The sequence below is a fragment of the Mustela lutreola genome, chromosome 7 (assembly GCF_030435805.1).
Source record: "Mustela lutreola isolate mMusLut2 chromosome 7, mMusLut2.pri, whole genome shotgun sequence".
Lineage (NCBI taxonomy): Eukaryota > Metazoa > Chordata > Mammalia > Carnivora > Mustelidae > Mustela > Mustela lutreola.
In genome coordinates, this window is record NC_081296.1 from 107,646,579 (window position 1) to 107,665,035 (window position 18,457).

Sequence of the window (18,457 nt, forward strand, 5' to 3'; positions counted from 1 at the left end):
AGATCCCCTTGCCTTAGGTAGAAGGGCAGGGGGCCTTATTGGTGCATTTCCTCATCTTTTTGGGGGGATGGAAGGACCATGTGACAGATTACCTCATTGGCATTGTTCAAAAAATTCCTGATTGAAAGGTTGAGACGACATATCTGGGGGAGGTCGAAACTGCAATTAGGTATTAAGCGACTACTTGGTGACTTGGCCTAAGTGGTGCCATTCTGGGCCTCTAGTCTTTTTTTTTTTTTTTTTTTAACAATCTTGAAGTTAAAAAGATTCAAGACCTTTAAATGAAATTTCCAGAAAACATTTTGAGGAAAGCTCTCTTTGGACTTCAGGAAGGTACCCTACATTCAGAACGGGTCAAAAGTTAAATACCACAGTAACAGACACTTCCCTTTAAGACAATTTATTGTTTCCTTCAGAGGCTCTCAGTATATTTCATCTAAATTAGTTTCTTGAGCTTTTATATTTTAAATTAACATTTCAGAAAGTGGCCTCTTGCTGCCAAATAACATTTTCTTACCCACACACAAGCTTGAGTGTCGTAATTAATGGAATATACAATGTATATTGTTAAGGTTGTAATTATAGCACTGGTTTTTAGAGAAAAGCCACTGATTTGGCAATGGAATTCTAGTATCTTTTACTAGACAATGGACAAACACTATCTTGGTGTTTTAAGATCAAAAGGTTCCTGCTTTCCTGAAGTAAGTTTCTCTTCCATTTTAATGACAATTATTTTGATATATTCATAATAAAGTGCCTTTTTGCATCTATCCTATCAAATGCAAACCTTAACTGTTTGCTTCTTATCAAATGTAATGACATCATTAAATTTTTCCCTTAAACCACTCAATTGCAGGAGCTAAGAAAAAGCACAACAGTTAGCTTCATGGTATAAGCAGTCACAAGTCATTGAAATAGAAATCATTCATTTTTGTAAATTCCTTCTTAATCAAATACATTTTTATAGTTCTCATATATCCGATATAAAGAAGACACAAGAAGCATTCCTGAGCTCGCTGAAAGACAAGGACTTCTATATAACTCTTTGGAGTAGTATAATAAATGTTTTATATGTTATTGCATATTACATGATTGAATTTTATTGCCCCATCTATGATAGTGGTCCTGCTGTGACTGGCATTTTCTGGGCACTTACTTTATAGTTCATCTTTAGAACTTAATATTATACCAGGATTAAGTTTTAAAGGCAACTTGTAGGGCAAGAGTCAAAGGGATTGACAAAATCCTTTAAAACTCTTCTCAAAATGTCATCTGCAGACAGGCACATGAGCATCCCCTGAGAGCTTATTTGAAATGTAAATTCTCAGACACACTGAATTAGAACTGGTGGTGAGGGAATGTAGGAATCTGGCCTTAACAAGCTCTCTAGCAGTTGAGATGGATGCTAAAATTTAAAGCTCTGCACCATTGTCCACTCACACCTTTTCTCCTCGATTGGGTTTGATGGTTACCTTTCTGGCAAATTGGTTTGCACGTCCAGATATCCAGACATTGCCATTGTTCCAGAATCTTAAACTTGAGTGAGTGTAAGAATAAACACGAAAACAGGTTTATATTCATGAAGCCATGCTTACTGTATATAAGGGCAATTGAAGTGTTTTTCTCCAAAGGTTCATTAATTTTGCCATTCATGTTGTCTCTGCAGTCTAATGCTAATGTAATATATGATCTTACTCTATAACATTATTATAGCCATTGCATGATTTACTAGAATGATTAAAGCTTTCTGGTACATTGAAATATTTCTGGTTAGACTGAGTGAACTGAAGATGCTTTTAATGTTAACCAGAATTGCTGGGAAAATCTTCCAAATACATTTTTCTCTGACTTATTCAGTAGACTTGCTCTCTTTGATCATTTGAGATCTTAAAACACTTCAAGATGATCATTATGGATATCATTGTACACTACCATTGATAAAGAATACTTATGTTAATGGGTGAATATGTACAGATTTGGAAATATTTCAAGGTTATAGCAAGCAGCTCTCCAAGCAGGGGTGGTGGGAGCTGTTTGCTTACCAAGGAGGAGTCTTTTATCACTGCTTATGTGGGAATTGCCAGCTCAAGGAGATACTAAAAACCAGAACTTCTAATATGTTTGAGTATTGTCTTAATTTCTTCTTCTTTTTTTGACAGAGAGAGACATCACAAGTAGGCAGAGGCAGGCGGGGGCAGTACCCAGTACCCTAAGATCATGACCTGAGGCAGAGGTTTAACCCACTGAGCCACCTAGGTGCCCCTGTCTTAAAATTTTTGGCAGAAAATACATCCCCATGTTGACTGTACCCATAACAGACCACTTCCTCTGCCTTATGCTTGGCACACAACAGGATACAGAATAGTAGAGAGGATAATAGAATGACTATCTATCTACCAACCAGCTTTGTCAATCTTAATATTTTATGATACTTCAGATTTCTTTTCTTATGATGAGATACCACATCACAGATACGACTGAAGCCCTTGTGTGCTCCTCTTTCTTCTGTTCTTACTCCAGTGGGGGTCACCATGTAACATTTAGATTTCTCCATTCCTAAGCATATTTTTATAATTTACTCCATAATGTGTATACCATAAGCAATATGGCATGTCCATATCCATAATCAAAACAGTATTATTTTTGTACATTATTAACTTAATATAAATGGTATTATAATATATATATCTATCTGCTTTCCCCTTCAAATTTTTATATGTGATAGTTATTCATCTTGACAAAAGTAGCTCTAATTCATTAGTTTTCACTGCAGTGTAGTGGTTTAAGCACACCATGAAGTCTCCTTTTGTGACATGTAGGTTGTTTTAATTTTTGGTTATCAAACAATGCTTCTATGAACACTCTGGTTCATGTCTTTCTGATATAATGGAGGACAGTTTCTCGCTAAGGTGTATAACTAGGAGGGAAGCTGCTATGTCAAAGAGTAGGCATATAAAAAAAGATTAGGCATATATTTAATTTGAAACACATCATCAAAATCTGCAAGAGGCTCTGAGGTGGTGGGGCACCCACTGAGACATGATGACCATGGCCTGCTCTAATGCTGTAAGATTTGAATATCATCTGGGATAAGACACTCATTTATAGACTTGAAAACATGCTTCTTCGTTTTCATTCTTTGGGCAACTGCATTTTTTTTTTTTTAAGATTTTATTTATTTGAGGGAGAGAGAGAATGAGAGTTGAGAGAGCCTGAAAGGGAAGAAGTCAGAGGGAAAAGCAGACTCCCCGCTGAGCAGGGAGCCCACTGGGGCACTCCATCCCAGGACTCCAGGATCATGACCTGAGCCGAAGGCAATTGCCTAACCAACTGAGCCACCCACGTGCCCTGGGCAATTGCATCTTAAAGGAATGACTTCTCCCTCCTTGGTCCTCCTTATACGCATTTCGATCTCTTCATCATTATCAATCAACATCATAGCAGTTAATTTTATTAACTCTTGTTATTTTTCAGGCACTGTGTAGAATACTTCATATGCACCGTTTGACTTATTCCTCATAACAATCTCACATGGTAGGTGTTATAAATTATTTCCACCTCACATGTAACGAACCCAAAGCCTAAGATAAATTGAGCCCTTGTTCAGAGCGACTAGCCAGGATTCAGGCTGTTACAACCCAGTTCCTGAGCTCTTAACCACTGTGTGAAGTTGTGCTTTCTCTATTAATTCATGATCGAAAGCACAAAATCATTACTTTCTTTTCTGATTGGCAAAAGAAAGAGAGGTCTAGTGTCAAATATTTATGCAGTATCATAGAAAAATCAGAAAAGTTTAAAAAATAGATCACTACATTGTGATTTGAAATCCTTAATCACTGACTTAGGTTCAGGACAGTGTGTTCACTCATTTGTTATTTTTCCTCCTACTTTTTACAATGTTATTAATGTAGAAACATTCTTAAAAAGGTGGAAATATTCCTCATTATTATTTTTTCATATTCCCATCTTCATTCTCCTGGATGTCTTTTACATGTTGCAGTTTTAGTGTACATGTAGTTAATCTTCTTTTTAAACTTGTTTTAGAGAGAGAGAGAGAGAGCAGGGGGTGGGGGAGAAGCAGACTCTCTGCTGAGCTCAGAGCCTGACTTGGAGCCTGATTTGGAGCGATTAAGGGGCTCGAACTCATGAACTTGAGATCATGACCTGAGCCAAAATTCAGAGTCAGACACTTGACCAACTGAGCCACCCACACACTCCTAATCTTTCTTTTTAATATTTATTTATTTAATATTTTTAAAAAGATTTTATTTATTTATTTGACAGACAGAGATCACAAGTAGGCAGAGAGATAGGCAGAGAGAGAGGAAGAAGCAGGCTCCCTGCCGAGCAGAGAGCCTGATGATGTGGGGCTTGATCCAGGATCCTGGGATCATGACCTGAGCCAAAGGCAGAGGCTTTAACCCACTGAGCCACCCAGGTGCCCCAATCTTTCTTTTTTAAGATTGGCATTATATCACAAGCATTTTCCATACTATAAATTCTAATAATCATTTGAGTGGATGTGTTAGAATTTATTTATCCATTCTATTGTTTTCAAAGAACATTTTCCTGTATGTTATTTTTTCTTCCATGTGGGTCATTTTCTCAAGATGAATTCCTTGGAGGAAAATTACTAGGCCAATGGGCTGATCATTGCTATGATATCTGATACTCTTTAACATCAGATGCATGCTTAGAAATGAGAATGCTAACTAAATCTGAACCACATGAGGTCATCACGCCATGATCTCTATGGAGATATCTTCCTGACATACCACTTTATTGCTTACAATTGATGTTAATTAGAGGTTTATTTGCCTAATGTCTTAACTGATTGGCATTCTCTATGGTCATTGTGGTTAGGTCTGGTTCATGACCCCATATCCCTCTGAGATTTATGTTCCTGGAGTTGTGATAAGGTTTAGTGTGCCTTTTTTTTTTTTTTTTCTTTTAAGATTTTATTTATTTATTTGACAGAGATCACAAGTAGGCAGAGAGGCAGGCAGAGAGAGAGGAAGGGAAGCAGGCTCCCTGCTGAGCAGAGAGCCGGACGCGGGGCTCGATCCCAGGACCCTGAGATCATGACCTGAGCTGAAGGTAGAGGCTTAACCCACTGAGCTACCCAGGCACACCTTCAGTGTGCCTTTTAACCATTGAAATGGCCATAGGTTTGTTTATTCTTCTAGAAAACAATCATTTTGTTAGGATTCAAAAACCTGGGAGAGCAAAATTGGATTACATGATAGAAAAATAGAACATGGTGGTGTGGACAAAAGGAAGTAGAATGCCCCGCTGTGATCTCTGTCTCATTATCCCCACCCTACTGCACTACTGACCATTGCACTAACCCATGAGGGCTGTACTGCTGAACACTAGGGGAGGTATTCATGATTTACTAAATTGAATTCCAGGACAGTTTGGATAATTTCCAATGACATTAGCTATAAAAGTGTGTTCCAAGTTATCCAAACCTCTGGATCTAATTGGAAGGTCATACCTATCTTTGTCATTTTTGTTGCTGCCCTTCATCAGCTTAGCCAGATTCAGGACCCCAAAATGAGCTGCCCTCTCTGTGCTGTGATCATGGCCTATGCTGACCATCCCAGTTCTCATCACTTATGCCCTAGCCCCAGAACCTTGATAGGTAACCCCTGGCATGTTAGGAAAAGCATATGTCACTAAGCTCTTGGCGGGGACTGAAGGCAATATCCCATTACATATTTATAGTTGGAGATACTAAACTTAACATATTAATCGGTGACTTAAAGGCTTGGAATTTGGAACTCCAAATTCAAGATTTCTTGAACGTGGGTGTTTAGTTATTCCTTATTTTATACCATATGAAGGTAAATGTCACATGTGGCCTATAGTTTGCCTCAAGGCCACCCTCATTTTTTCACTGGTGGGTGTGGCTTCAATTGTTATTCACAACTGCTCCAGTGCAGATCACCTTCCCTTACCTTCCCCACTGGCTACTTGCTCTGCCTTTTGTTCTGAAAAACCAAGAGTGATACCATTACTCTCTAGTTTCACTTTCCATTGAGTCCATGAAGGTCTCATGGCTTGTGACCCTTCTGCCATGGTCACAAGACAATAATAAGGTTTAGAAGAGACACGGATGAATATCTCAACACAGCAAGCAGCTGAGCCGATTGGCTGTTTCTTGCCTCTTCACTGAAAATTGGTGCTTCACCACATTTCCTTGACTATGACTTTCGGTTATTGTGGTGGTTGATTGTGGTCCTTTGGTCTGGCTAGATTGTTTCCATGTAAACACTTCTCTCATTTCAGCCATGTCCAAGTTCCTGCTACCTGTCCTTGTTGCTGATAAAGCCAGCATTTCCTATGGGCTGGAACAGCCTCCATCAGCTGAGGCTGAAGAGCAGTGGCCCTTGCTGGACAGGACAGGCATGGGCCAGTTCCCTTCAGGCAACAGTCCTTCCACATTGCCCATTTGGGATACTAGTTTGGCCGTAGGCATTTGCATTTGCAATGCGTGAACAAGCTCATTAGCCTCTACCTGCATGCTTGTAGGCTCTCTGTCTACCTGTATTCTATGTCCCCAGGACTGTATCCTACATTTACTCATCCAGTGGCTGCCCCTGATTTGCCATTCTGAGCTAGGGACTGCCACCACTGCTAATGTTACTGGTGCTCTCGGGTGTGCAGAGGTTTACCAAGGACCCCAGCCATTAGGGCTGTCCATTTGCTCAGTGCTGTGATGGTTCTCACCCTGCTGAGCATAGGGCTACATTCTATCTCCCCACAGTGTCATCCACTATTAGATGGTCTGGCCAGAACTTGCTGGGCCCTGATTGCTGCAAAGTCTGACAAGAGCTGAGAAGTCTCACACACTCAGAGGTACTCTCACACACCCATTGGGCCAGGAGGGCAGGTTCAAGAGACACTATTCTGCCCTTTCTGTACCTTGGAAGCAGCCTGCCTGCCCCTCCCCCATGTTTGCCCTGTAGTAGAGTCTGGCTTCCTTTAGGATGATTTGCTTTCAGAAGCCCTGAAATTGAACCCTTTTCAATAGGACACTATGGGATTTCCCTGCCCTACTTCTTGGTTCCCACATGTTTACATATTTCAAAACCCCACTTGCAGTTTTCAACTTTTCCTCTAAGAAGCTCTCCAGTCTCCATAAAAACTGGAGAACGCAACAGATATGGGGAAGGACAATTGTCTACCCTTGCCTCTGGAGACCTGAAACTTTCATATCTCAGCCTCCCCCCAGAAAGTACTTCTTTGATATGCATGAAGTCCATGGTATAGCATCTTGTTTCCCAAAACATGCTGCAACAATGTATCTGATTCATGCTGCCCCCCCCCGCCCCCGCCTCTCCCCACAAGTGCCTGGCACAGGACCTTCTTCACAGCTGGTATCCAATTTATGTTTTCATTAAATGAATAAATGTTTGATGGAATAAAGGTATGTTTTAAACACAAGGAAGGAAGTTGTTTTTAGCAAAGTTAAGTTTGGGTTTCAGGTGTTCAGTCTGTGCTTCCACCTACAGAATTATTCAGTTTCTAATTTAAAATGCTTAAGGGGATTTTAAGTCATCTGAATAACAATGTTTTCTGGACTGGAAAGATGGAGGCAGGTAGGCAGCCAGACGTGGCAGAGCAAGTCATTATCAATTGGTAGTAAATGAAAAGTTAGGTCTAAAACAGGGCGTATAGTGTGATCCCATTTTAAAAATGTATTTGCTCAGAGAAAAGAAGGACTAAGGGACATATGGCATGAATATTAACAGTGCTCCCTAATAAATGAGTGGTATGATTATGGTCTTTGCTTGTCTTTTCTTTTTGATTATTTACAGTTTCCTAAAATTATAACAATGGACATATATTATTTTTTGTAATAAAATGTTATATATAATAGCTTTAAAATTTTTATCTTACTGTATTTATATCTTAATAACAAGGTTGCAAATAGTGTGCAGAATTTTGAGCCCCTCTGGGTTGTTCCTGGCTTGAAAACAAATGCTTACCTAAAGGAATTCTATTTCTGAAAAAATTCTAATAGAAATGTGTATGAGACATCTCTGTGTATGAGGCTATCCCCATGGGAGGAAATATTGGGAGGTAAGAATGTTTGTCAGAGAAATAGAGTTGGTGTCCTCTATATAAAACAGCAAGGGTAGCATTTCCTCAGACCTTTTATATATACTGGGAGAAAAACACAGAAATGTTCTTGTGCAATTTCAAATGAGCTTTGTGTAAGGGAAGGATATTTTTATTAGAATCCCATGAAATACTCTTTACCATCATAATCCTTACTCATGATAACAATAGCAATATAGCATAGCACTAAAGATCATGGCCTTGGCATCCCTCAGTCAAGTTTGAATCCTGGCTGTTACCAACTATGTGATCCTGAGCCAATCATTTAACTTTTTTATTGTTAGCTTCCTAATGTATTTTACTTTATTTTTTAAAAGATGTATGTATGTAAGTAATCTCTATGTCCAGTGTGGGGCTTGAAACTCATGACTCTGAGATCAAGTCACATGTTCTTCCAACAGAACCAGCCAGGTGTCCCCAGCTTCCTAATTTTTAAACTGATAGATAATAATACCAACTTGATAGGGTTCTTGTGAGAATTAAGTGAGGTAATGTAGGCAAAGAACATATGCTTTTGGCATATAATAATAACAATAATAATAATAATTGGCATTCAATACAAGAGGTATTGTTGATAAAATGTAATAGCACCTGTTGGTACCACTTTATGATACATATTATGTCCAAGCCACTATTTTATTCCTTTTATGTCTAATTTTCACTTATTCTATAAATTAACTTCAAATTAGGATGAGGATGAGAAAACAGGCCCGGAGAATAAGGTAAAGAAATGCATAACCAAAAAGCAAGAGGAGATTTGAACCAATATCAACCGATATACTCTGGGTTGCTCAATATTCCACAATATTAAGCATTAATAAAGTATTATTGATTGTAATGATTTTTTTTTAGTAATTACCAATAACACAATTTGACAGCCTTCTCAGCCAAGCTTTGTGGTAGAAAAAATATTTATCTGACCACCAGGTGGCGTTTGATCAAGGTTCTACAATTACACTCACCACTCAGAACCTTTCCCATTAGTTATGATCTAAAGTGAAATCATTTGCCAGGTTCTACGTGGGGGAATTAACAAAAGGCAGCGGTGTATAAAATGAAGTAAATGTGTTTACGTGTGATATAGAGCCTGTTTTATGTAGTCTAGGTGGAAAAAATGGGAATGAACCTTCAGACTATTTGGGGACTTCCATCCTTAGGCACACAATTTATTTAATGAACGTAATCCACTTTGATATGTATTAAAATAGCATCTGGCTCAACAATTTTAATGGTAACTCTGGATTTAATACAATTTTCATGTGCTCAGTTACAATGCTTGAAACTTGGGATTTATGGGAAGAATGGCAGGTAGCAATTAATTCTGGTTACAAGGTGGAGCAAAGGCCTCCACTTTATTGCCCCTGAAGGAACCCAGCAAGCACACAACTATATTCCATAAGATATAATGTGATTAAATAAAAGCAAGTATATGGCCATTTAACGTGTAGATTAGCAATTGAACACTTGTAGGGAGTGTTATTTTTACTCTGATAGTCTTGGTAATTTCTGCTGTTTGTAAGTCTACAATACCTGTTCTTGTAGGCACTTAATTAACCTGTAGCACTTTGTGTCAATTGTAATGACAAGAACATGCACAGCCATTATATGTTTGAAGCTAATTTAGAATATTTGCAGTTTAAATTTGCCAATGGAAAAATTTCCCTCTAATTGTAAGAAACAGCAAATCTGAAATGAGAAGAGTCAATTCTGAGTTATCGAAAATGGAATTATTCCATTTTTAGATTGAGTCGTTTTGCTTCTCATTCCATCAATAGTTAAGAATTGGCCCATAATTTAACAAATACATGTTGGATGGATAAATAATGAATGAATGAATGTGCCTCATGTGCCAAGTGCAGATCTAGAGGCTGTGGGAATTATGAAACAGTAGTTTCCATGACCTCTGATCTGTAGGAAGTTTATGATATAGTTGGAAGATCAGAGACATAAAGAACAAGAAAAATAATACAAATGTTAAGTAATAATAAAAGATATCATATGGAAGATATAATTATATTCCACTGAATGCTACATAGGGTGAGAACCATAAATTTGACACAGAGAAGGATTTCTTTGGACATCTGTGGTGAGGGAAGGCTTTCTGGAGGAGGTAGACATAAGCTGGCCTTAAAAGGTGGGAAAATTGGAGGATGAAGAGGGCACTTCCAAATGGTGAAGGAAATAGGAGATGAAAAAATGAAAAGAACCAAACCCAAACAATGAAGATAGGAATGTATAGCAAATGGGTACTTGTGGTGGTGGAGAAGGCCCACGGTGGTAACAGGTCTACAGGCCTATGCTTTTCAAACTTCAGTATTCGCCTCCCTAGTGGAACACTTGACCCTCTCATGTAAATGGGGAGCATTTCTTCGCCCCCAATTTACACTTAAAAATGTGAAGGATAAATGTTAAATAATTTAACTGGCAGATAATAATATTAAAGTGAGTGTGGAAGTCCTACAAAGGAGTGCTGAAGAGATAGAAGTCCAGAAAGTTTGTGACTTGCTCAAGGTTGTATAACTTGTTCAGAGGACAAGTTCAGCTAGAATGGTCCATGGAGCAGGTTGTGCCCAGCCTTTGAACATCATGGTCAATGGTTTATTTTGCTTTTCTCTTACCGTTATTTCTTTTTATATTCTCTGGCGAATCTGCCAAAAAGTGGTAAGGGAAAATAATGAAAGGAATTTGAAAAAATTCATTATTTTTTTCCTTCTTGTTCATAGCTCTGTTATAAGGATTGAGACATTTTATCATAGATAAAATAAAGTTTAAAAATAATTTGTTATTTGTAATCCTTTCTGTGTTCCCTGATCTCTATTTTTATCAGAGACAGTAAAATTGAATATTAGTAAAATGTATTGTAATGATTACTAATAGGAAGACTGTATATATTTTTCAGATCTAGGACACATTTGATTTTGGGGAAGAAACAACTGATTCATTTGGCAGAATGTACTGGATGAATACAGCCAATTCAAATACTTTTCTGGGCCCTGAAAAATAGTCCTCCATCTTTAATGGTGACCTGGCTGGAAAGAGAATCTTGAACCCTAGTTGGGTGGGCTGGATTTCTTTTGTAGTCACAGGGCCAACTTCTGAAGATATTTCCAGAATGTCTTTTAGCAGAATGCTTTTTAGGGTTGAATTAAAACCTAGAGCAAGTGACTGAGAAATGCTACATTATTAGTATCCCAAAGATAAGGATGGGATTTGTTGTCAGGGTTTGAAGTGACTTGGGAACTCATTTACAAGTAGACGTGGTACTCGGAGGGGATTGTGACCTGACTTGCCTCTCAGAAATTCTGGAAGAAAATGGGGAGGAGCAAAGTAATGCATGTTTTGGTTTGAAATCTTTCAAGTGTTGCAGAATAAAGATGCTGATGATTTGAATGAAGATCCAAGGTGAAATTTAAGAGAAAGTGTCCTGCCTAGGAGAGACTTGGAGGGTAAAAAGCAGACCCGTAGACCTGGTCTACCCTGCTCTAACCCACATCCTCCTACTCACACACACCATGAATAAGAATGGCTCCTAGACCTTCTGCTTGTTCCGTGGGAATTTGAACCTCCTGATTCTCACAAATGATTCTGAAAGCTCTCAGGGGGGTGTATCACTAGTGTATTATTTTCCTAATGCAGCTGTAACAAATTATCACACACTTAGTGGCTGAAAACCACATACATTTATTATCTTACAGCTCTGGAGGTCAGAAGTCTAAAACAGGTCAGCAGAGCCAGGCTCCCTCCAGAGGCTTTAAGGGTGAACCTGTTTCCGTGTCTTTCCCTGGCTTCTAAAGGCCATTTGCTTTCCTGGACTTGGGGGTCCCATTCCCCGTCTTCAAAGCCAGCAGTACAGCACCTTCAAATCTTTCTCTGACCTCTGCTTCTGATGGCAAATCTCCTCTAACTCCAACTCTCCTGCCTTCCCCATATAAGCACCCTTGTAATTACAGGAGGCCCACCTAAATAATCCAGGAGAAACCTCCCATCTCAAGATCCTTTACTAAGCCACATCTACAAATTCCCTTTTGCCCTGCAAGGTAACACATTCCCAGGTTCTGGAAATTAGGACATGAGAATCCTTAGCTGACTCTTCAGCTGACCATAACCAGTTCTCTGAGAACTAGTTCTCTTGGTCACAACAGAGATCTATTATTTTCTTCTTACACTGGGTCCCTGTAACGTGACTTAGTCACTCCCATCAGTGGCAAGGGCAGCAGCAGTGCTACAGGTGTCCCATGGGCACCATGTCTTTGTGGATACACCAGTCTCCAAGATGGAGTGTGGTGCTGTTGGCCCTGATGTTGTCAAGGCCACTGCTGTCTTATTATTGCCATCACCATCAACGTAGCCATCACTGCAAAGGGGACCAATAATGTGGGCACATTTCTGGGTTTTGTTCTATCCCCATGGGAATCAGATGTGAGTCTGGGAAGGGGGTTACAAGGTAAGCTGAATGACAAGCACTCTATCAACAAGCACTGCACCTCCCCATGTGTCTTGAATGAGCTTCTCTTTGCCCTGGGGTTCAGTGTCTCCCAGCAGGCTCCTCTGTCCCTCCTCACACTACCACTTCTCTTTCCAGGCTCAGATATTTTGGAATCCTAGTATAAACACAGCTGGGACTCAGGCTGCTACATAACACATGCTTCACTTAGGCTACCTTACCAAGTGTTTACATTCCATGCTTGAAGAACTGGCTCCTTCACGAAACTCAGGGGAAAAAAAAAATCAGTACAGTTCTTAATTTTTCACACTTTCTACCTAGTCTAGGGTTAAGCATCTGGATCCCATTGGAGGCCATTCGTCCTAATTTAGCACTTCCTATTAATTTTGTAAGGGATTACTATTGAAATACATAATTTAGTAACTTCAGATTTTACAAGCCATGTCAAGTGCCATACCAAATAGGGTTTGACTGAATTTATTACTGTTGAAAAGGAAATCTTTGATTTTGCTCCTCCTAGCTACTATTGATTCATTTCGTACTAGGGTGTGTGAAATTGGAGCTATAGAAAACATGCTTCCCCCCCTCCTTTGATCTGGTTGGAATAAATGTTTTCACTTCATGAAATAAACAGTGAAAGGCTTTTCATGAATTTCTATGTGTTTTTAATGAGTTGTGCTTCTCATGATGGACTGACTGTATTAATACTTTACATGTTGTCCTCCCAGGAAACGGAGGAACCAGAGATCTTCCACAAGCTTTGGCTTATGCGATAGGAATTAATATTCATAACGTTAAAGCCCATGGCTGAACCTCTGGTTTTGTAGGTTGACATCGCAGAGGAGGCAGGTTGAAGAGAGGCTAGCAATTGTTGCACAAGGGAATTTCCCTGTACATCTTCTAGCTTCTTTAGTTCCGCAGTGAGGCCACAGGTTTCTGATGGCTCAGGAATGTGTGTGCAGGTCTTTAACAAGGACTGAAGGACAGGGAGACGAGCGGTAGGCGTGGTGGGAGAGGTGGGGCTCAGGGAGGCTGCAACAGGTATATGAGCAGGGACCTTTTCACTGGTGCCCAAGCTTTGTTTACGGATTCTAAACCATTTCCATTTCCTGGGATAAGAATCATTTCATCCTTCAGAAAGAGATTGCCAAGTAGAGTTCAGCCTACCCAGTTCCGAATATAAGTCCTGATATCGTAGAGAGCTGTATTTACAACCTATTCCCAGATAACTTCCATTTATCTTACTTTCAGGGACAGAGCTCTAGTGGCGCTCCGCAAACTGAAACGAAGGACGCCTCTGCCACCTCCTGGACACTCTGAGAAATTCAAAGGATTTTTCCACAGGAAGAGGGTGAGTTTGATAAATTTCATTTCAAATTTACTTCAACAGATGAGAATTTAGCCAAGTATTAAACAGATTAATTTCTGCCTTTGTGAAGGCTTGCACGCCTTTGATCATTCAGTCGTTTTAATGAACTCAACGTGGTTGTTTCCGATTTGGCCTTGAAGTCTTGGCACCTGGCCACAGTCTGAGTGGTGGAGCCTTACTGCCTCCAGCTTGGGTTCCTCAGTTTTGGCAGGGCTTGCCTTCCCACTGATGGAAGGTTTACAAAGGGAAAAAAAAATCATTATGTCTGAAATTCTGCCAGGACACATCAGCGTATTTCCAGGATGCCATCTATCGTGCAAGTCTCTGAAGATTTAATATTTTTTTAAAAAATTGAAATGCACCTGCTCCTAAGGAAAACCATCTTGTCATATGATAGCATGCTTTTATTAAATCAGCGAATTTTAAATGTTATTTGTTAAGGTTTGCAAATTGGGTTTTTTTCCTTCAGGCTTCCTCATCTCTGTGTTGCTTCCAAGGTCAGCCTCCCACCCTCCATAATGAGCTCAGAGATTTACCAGGGACTTCTGACACCAGCTTTACCCAGCAAGCTGATCACAGCACTATTTGTGGTCATATCCCAAGTGATTCAGCAGCTCTTCTATCTTTAGACTCTTGTCTCATCCCACACAAAGCTCTTTTCAGACCCAGTTTGACATTATGATATTGTACTGTGGTCCCACAGGGTCAGGGAAAATAATGTGGCAATTCAGTATATGTCTTATAGCAGAAAAAGGGCATTTAATGTTTGGCAAAAGGACAGTCTGAAGACAAGGAACGTGCAAGGCAACATTCAGTGGCTTCTGCCACTTTGCTAGGTAGGAGTGAAACATGTCACCCTGAAGAAAATGGCTCCAGAAGCACATAAATTATTTTCTGTTGTTTGTTGGCTTTTGGGTACCAGGATCTCAGACCTAATCTGGTTGTGTGTGGCTAGAGAAGAGGCTCTTCTCTTTGGGATCCTTTTCTTGGTGTACCATTTTGTGGCAAGTCCACTAAAGCAGGGTTTGTTAAAGTCAACTTAAGTTACTGAGAAGGTCTGCTTAAATTATTAGATATCAGTTTTGCTGGTGTGCTTGGAAGCTTAAATCTATGAGGACTTTTCCAAATTTTATCCTCTACTCTTGTTTTCTTTCACTAGTGTCTGTAACAGGTCCAGATTCAAAAAGCTATTTGTGGCCATCCCGGAAGTGAGAATAGTAGAGCACTCCAAAAAAGTGGGATATTGGGTTTGCTCCATGGAATATTTAATATCTAGAGTAACCTTTCATTTAGGAGCTATTTTAACCTGAGACCTCACTTAGAGAGCAAACTGATGGATAGGACCATAAAAAATAGAAAGTTCTTGTGGACGTGATTTACGTATTAACTATTTACCTTTTAGGGAAAAAAATGATAGCCATAATCTGTTCCTTCCTGATTAACATGCCATTTCTCACTATTAATGATAAGTAACAATAACAGTAATAATTCCCTCCTCTTATCATGTTTCTCAGATGTGGGAGACTTGTGTTAGGTTTCTTCCAAGTTGTCTGTCCCACCCTAGACAACTTGGAGGGATAATGATGTCAACATTAACTGGATTTTCCTAATTTCAAAATTGCGTTTATTTGCTTGGGGCAGATTTGGAGGAAGTTTATCTTTGCACTATCTATGAAGACCTTGTTTGCTAGGCAACTTAACATTATCAAGGGAGGCGGAATTGTATTGTGATGTGCTTTGCTTGATGTGAGGACATTTGAAGTCTAGTTTTATTCTACTATTCACTAGCTGTGTGGTCCTGGCTTAGAATTTTCTCATCTGGAAAGTGGTTGTTATAATGTTCTCTATGGCTTCTTCTAATTGTAGAATTCTATAAGCTGCCTTCAGTTGGGAGCCAAGATGACCTGTGACTGTTCTTGGGAGCAAGGGGTGCTATGGGCACAGAAAGGGGAGTGGAACATATCCCATACCAGGCACCTCAGGTACAGGGGCTTCACACTGGAAAGAAAAATCCCTAGAATATTTGGCTTTGAAAACCAGAGCGGGTTAACTTCACAAGTTCTTACAATAAGTGGGTTTTAACACTTAAAAATCATGCGCTTGTCTCTAGGAGAGCTGGAAGGGTGATAGGAAACTTGAGTTCCTGACCTTAAAGAGACAGTATGACAGTCCCTCTGAGATATAGCAGAGAAGCAGCAGTTTGAAAAACTCATGGAGTATACAAGAGGAAGATTTGTTTACAAATCTCAGAGCATGTGCTAGAGGGGCAGGGATCTTTGGGAGGCTTCTCCAAGAACAAGAGAGCTGATGGGTGCCATTTTCCTTCCTCTCCCCATAGCCAGACACATGGACACCTGTGGGAAACTGCACAGTGCCAATGCTCCCCCTAGCTTACTTACTAACAGCATGTCCCACTCCATTGTTCTCCTGTGGACATGCTTCCTCCATCATGGCTATGGCAGGAATTTTCCAAAGTGGCTCAAGGTCCCTAACCACAGTGGACTGGCACAAACTGTGCTAATACCACAAGCCCTACCCACTCCTTCTCCTACATACCTTCCCCCTTCTAAATCAGCATCAGCAAAAATTTTTCAAAGCAGCCACAGGTCCTTGACCACAGCCCACCTGAACAAACCTTACTAACACCTGGGGCCCCACCCCCACATTGTCCTGCAGACATGCCCTTGGCAGGGGTCTTTCCAAAGTAGCACCACAATTGTGTTAGTGTGCAAGCAGCTCCAATAGGGGCCAGTGCCACTCTAAAGTGACTTCTGCCTGGGGAGAGGAGAAGATAACCACACATACCAGCCTGACTGTGCCCCAGCAGACATTTGGTGTGACCTTAGGTCCCACCTACCAATGAAAGCTTCTTAAGGGACAACACAGAGAAAGTACCCAGTAGTTTGGTGCTATTTCATCTCTGGTAAACACTGGTCTGACTCAACTCAAGCCCAAGGAGGCCCCAGACAGGCCCATTAACAGCACTAGGACCAAACCCTGCCCAGAATAGGCAAACAGAGCCATTGCAGGTGACTGGACCAAAGGCAAAAATTGTTCAACCACAACCATAGGGCATATACAACACACATAGGGGACACCCCTGAGACACCAGGTTCTGGTGCACAGGGCACACTGTACTGCAGGGCACTACAGGACCTCTTCTTCACAAGACCACTGCTTGCAAGAGTAGGAGACATAGATAACTTTCTCAACATATAGAAACAGACACAGAGAGTTACATAAAATGAGGAGACAGAGGACTATGTCCCAAATGAAAGAACAGGACAAATCACAGCAAGAGACATAAACACAATGGAGATAAGTAGTATGTCTGCTAGAGAATTTAAAAGAATTTAAAATAATGGTCATAAAGATACTGGACTTGAGAAAAGAGTGGAGGATTTAGTGAGAACCTCAAAAAAAAAAAAAAAGAGAGAGATAGAGAATGAATAACAACCAACCAGAGACAAAGGACTCAATAACTAAAATTAAAAATACACTAGAAGGAATAAATAGTAGACTAAAGGAAACAGAAGAATGGATCAGTGATCTAGAGGACAGAGTAAAGGAAGGCAATCAACTGAGTTGGAAATAAAAAATAATAAAAAGTAACAATAAATTAAGGGAATACAGTGACACCATGAAACGCAATAACATTTACATTATAGGGATCCTAGAAGGAAAAGAGAGAGAAAAGGGAGCAGAAAATATATTTGAAGAAATAATAGAAAACCCCTGGATCTGGAGAAGGAAAACGAAATCCAGATGCAGGAGGCACAGAGAGCTCCCAACAAAATCCCAAAGGAGGTCCACACCAAGATACATGGTAAATGAAAGGGAAAAATACAGTGATAAAGAGAGAATTTCAAAAGCAGCAAGAAAGCACCTGACTGGCTCAGTTGGTAGAACACACAACTTTTGATCTTGGTGTTCCAAGTTTGGGCCCCGCTCTGGGTGTAGAGATTAGTCAAAAATTGAAGAAAAAAAAATTCTTTGGGGCACCTAGATAACTCAGTTGATTAAATGTCCGACTCTTGATCTCAGCTCAGGTCTTGATTTCAGGGTCATGAGTTCAAGCCCTGCATTGGGCTCCAAGGGTATGGAGCCTACTTAAAAATAAATAAATAAATAAAACAAAAAATAAAACAACTCAAGAAAAGAAAAACAGTTACATACACAGGAAACCCCATAAGGCTATCTGCTGATTTTTGGGCAGAAACTTTGCAGGTCAAAAGGGATTGACATCATATATTCAAAGTGCTGAAAGAAAAACAAAACAACACCCTGCATCCAGGAGTACTCTACCCAGGAAGGCTGTCATTTAGAAGAGAAGGGGAGATTAAGATTTTCCCAGAGATAAAAGAACTCATTGCCACTAAACCAGTCTTACAAGAAATGTTAATGTTAAGGAAAGACCATAAGCAGTAGAAAGAAAAGTAGGAAATATAAAAGCAGTAAAATAAAGTATATCTGTAAAAATCAGTCAAGGGATTCACAAATTAAAAAAAAAATTGAAA

The 18,457-nt window shown here is 39.8% G+C and overlaps 1 long non-coding RNA gene across 5 annotated transcripts in view; it reads left to right on the forward strand.

Annotated features, from left to right (window-relative positions):
- The window catches only part of LOC131836579 (uncharacterized), a 36,707-nt gene that overhangs the window by 8,675 nt on the left and 9,575 nt on the right, over nucleotides 1–18,457 (forward strand). For 2 of the 5 annotated variants that reach the window (XR_009355681.1, XR_009355680.1), the window contains 2 exons: nucleotides 3,475–3,534; nucleotides 13,823–13,922. This is a non-coding gene — a long non-coding RNA (uncharacterized LOC131836579). Of the gene's footprint in view, nucleotides 1–3,474; nucleotides 3,535–13,623; nucleotides 13,723–13,822; nucleotides 13,923–18,457 lie in introns of those variants that run through there. The other 3 variants (XR_009355682.1, XR_009355679.1, XR_009355683.1) reach the window with 2 other exon arrangements.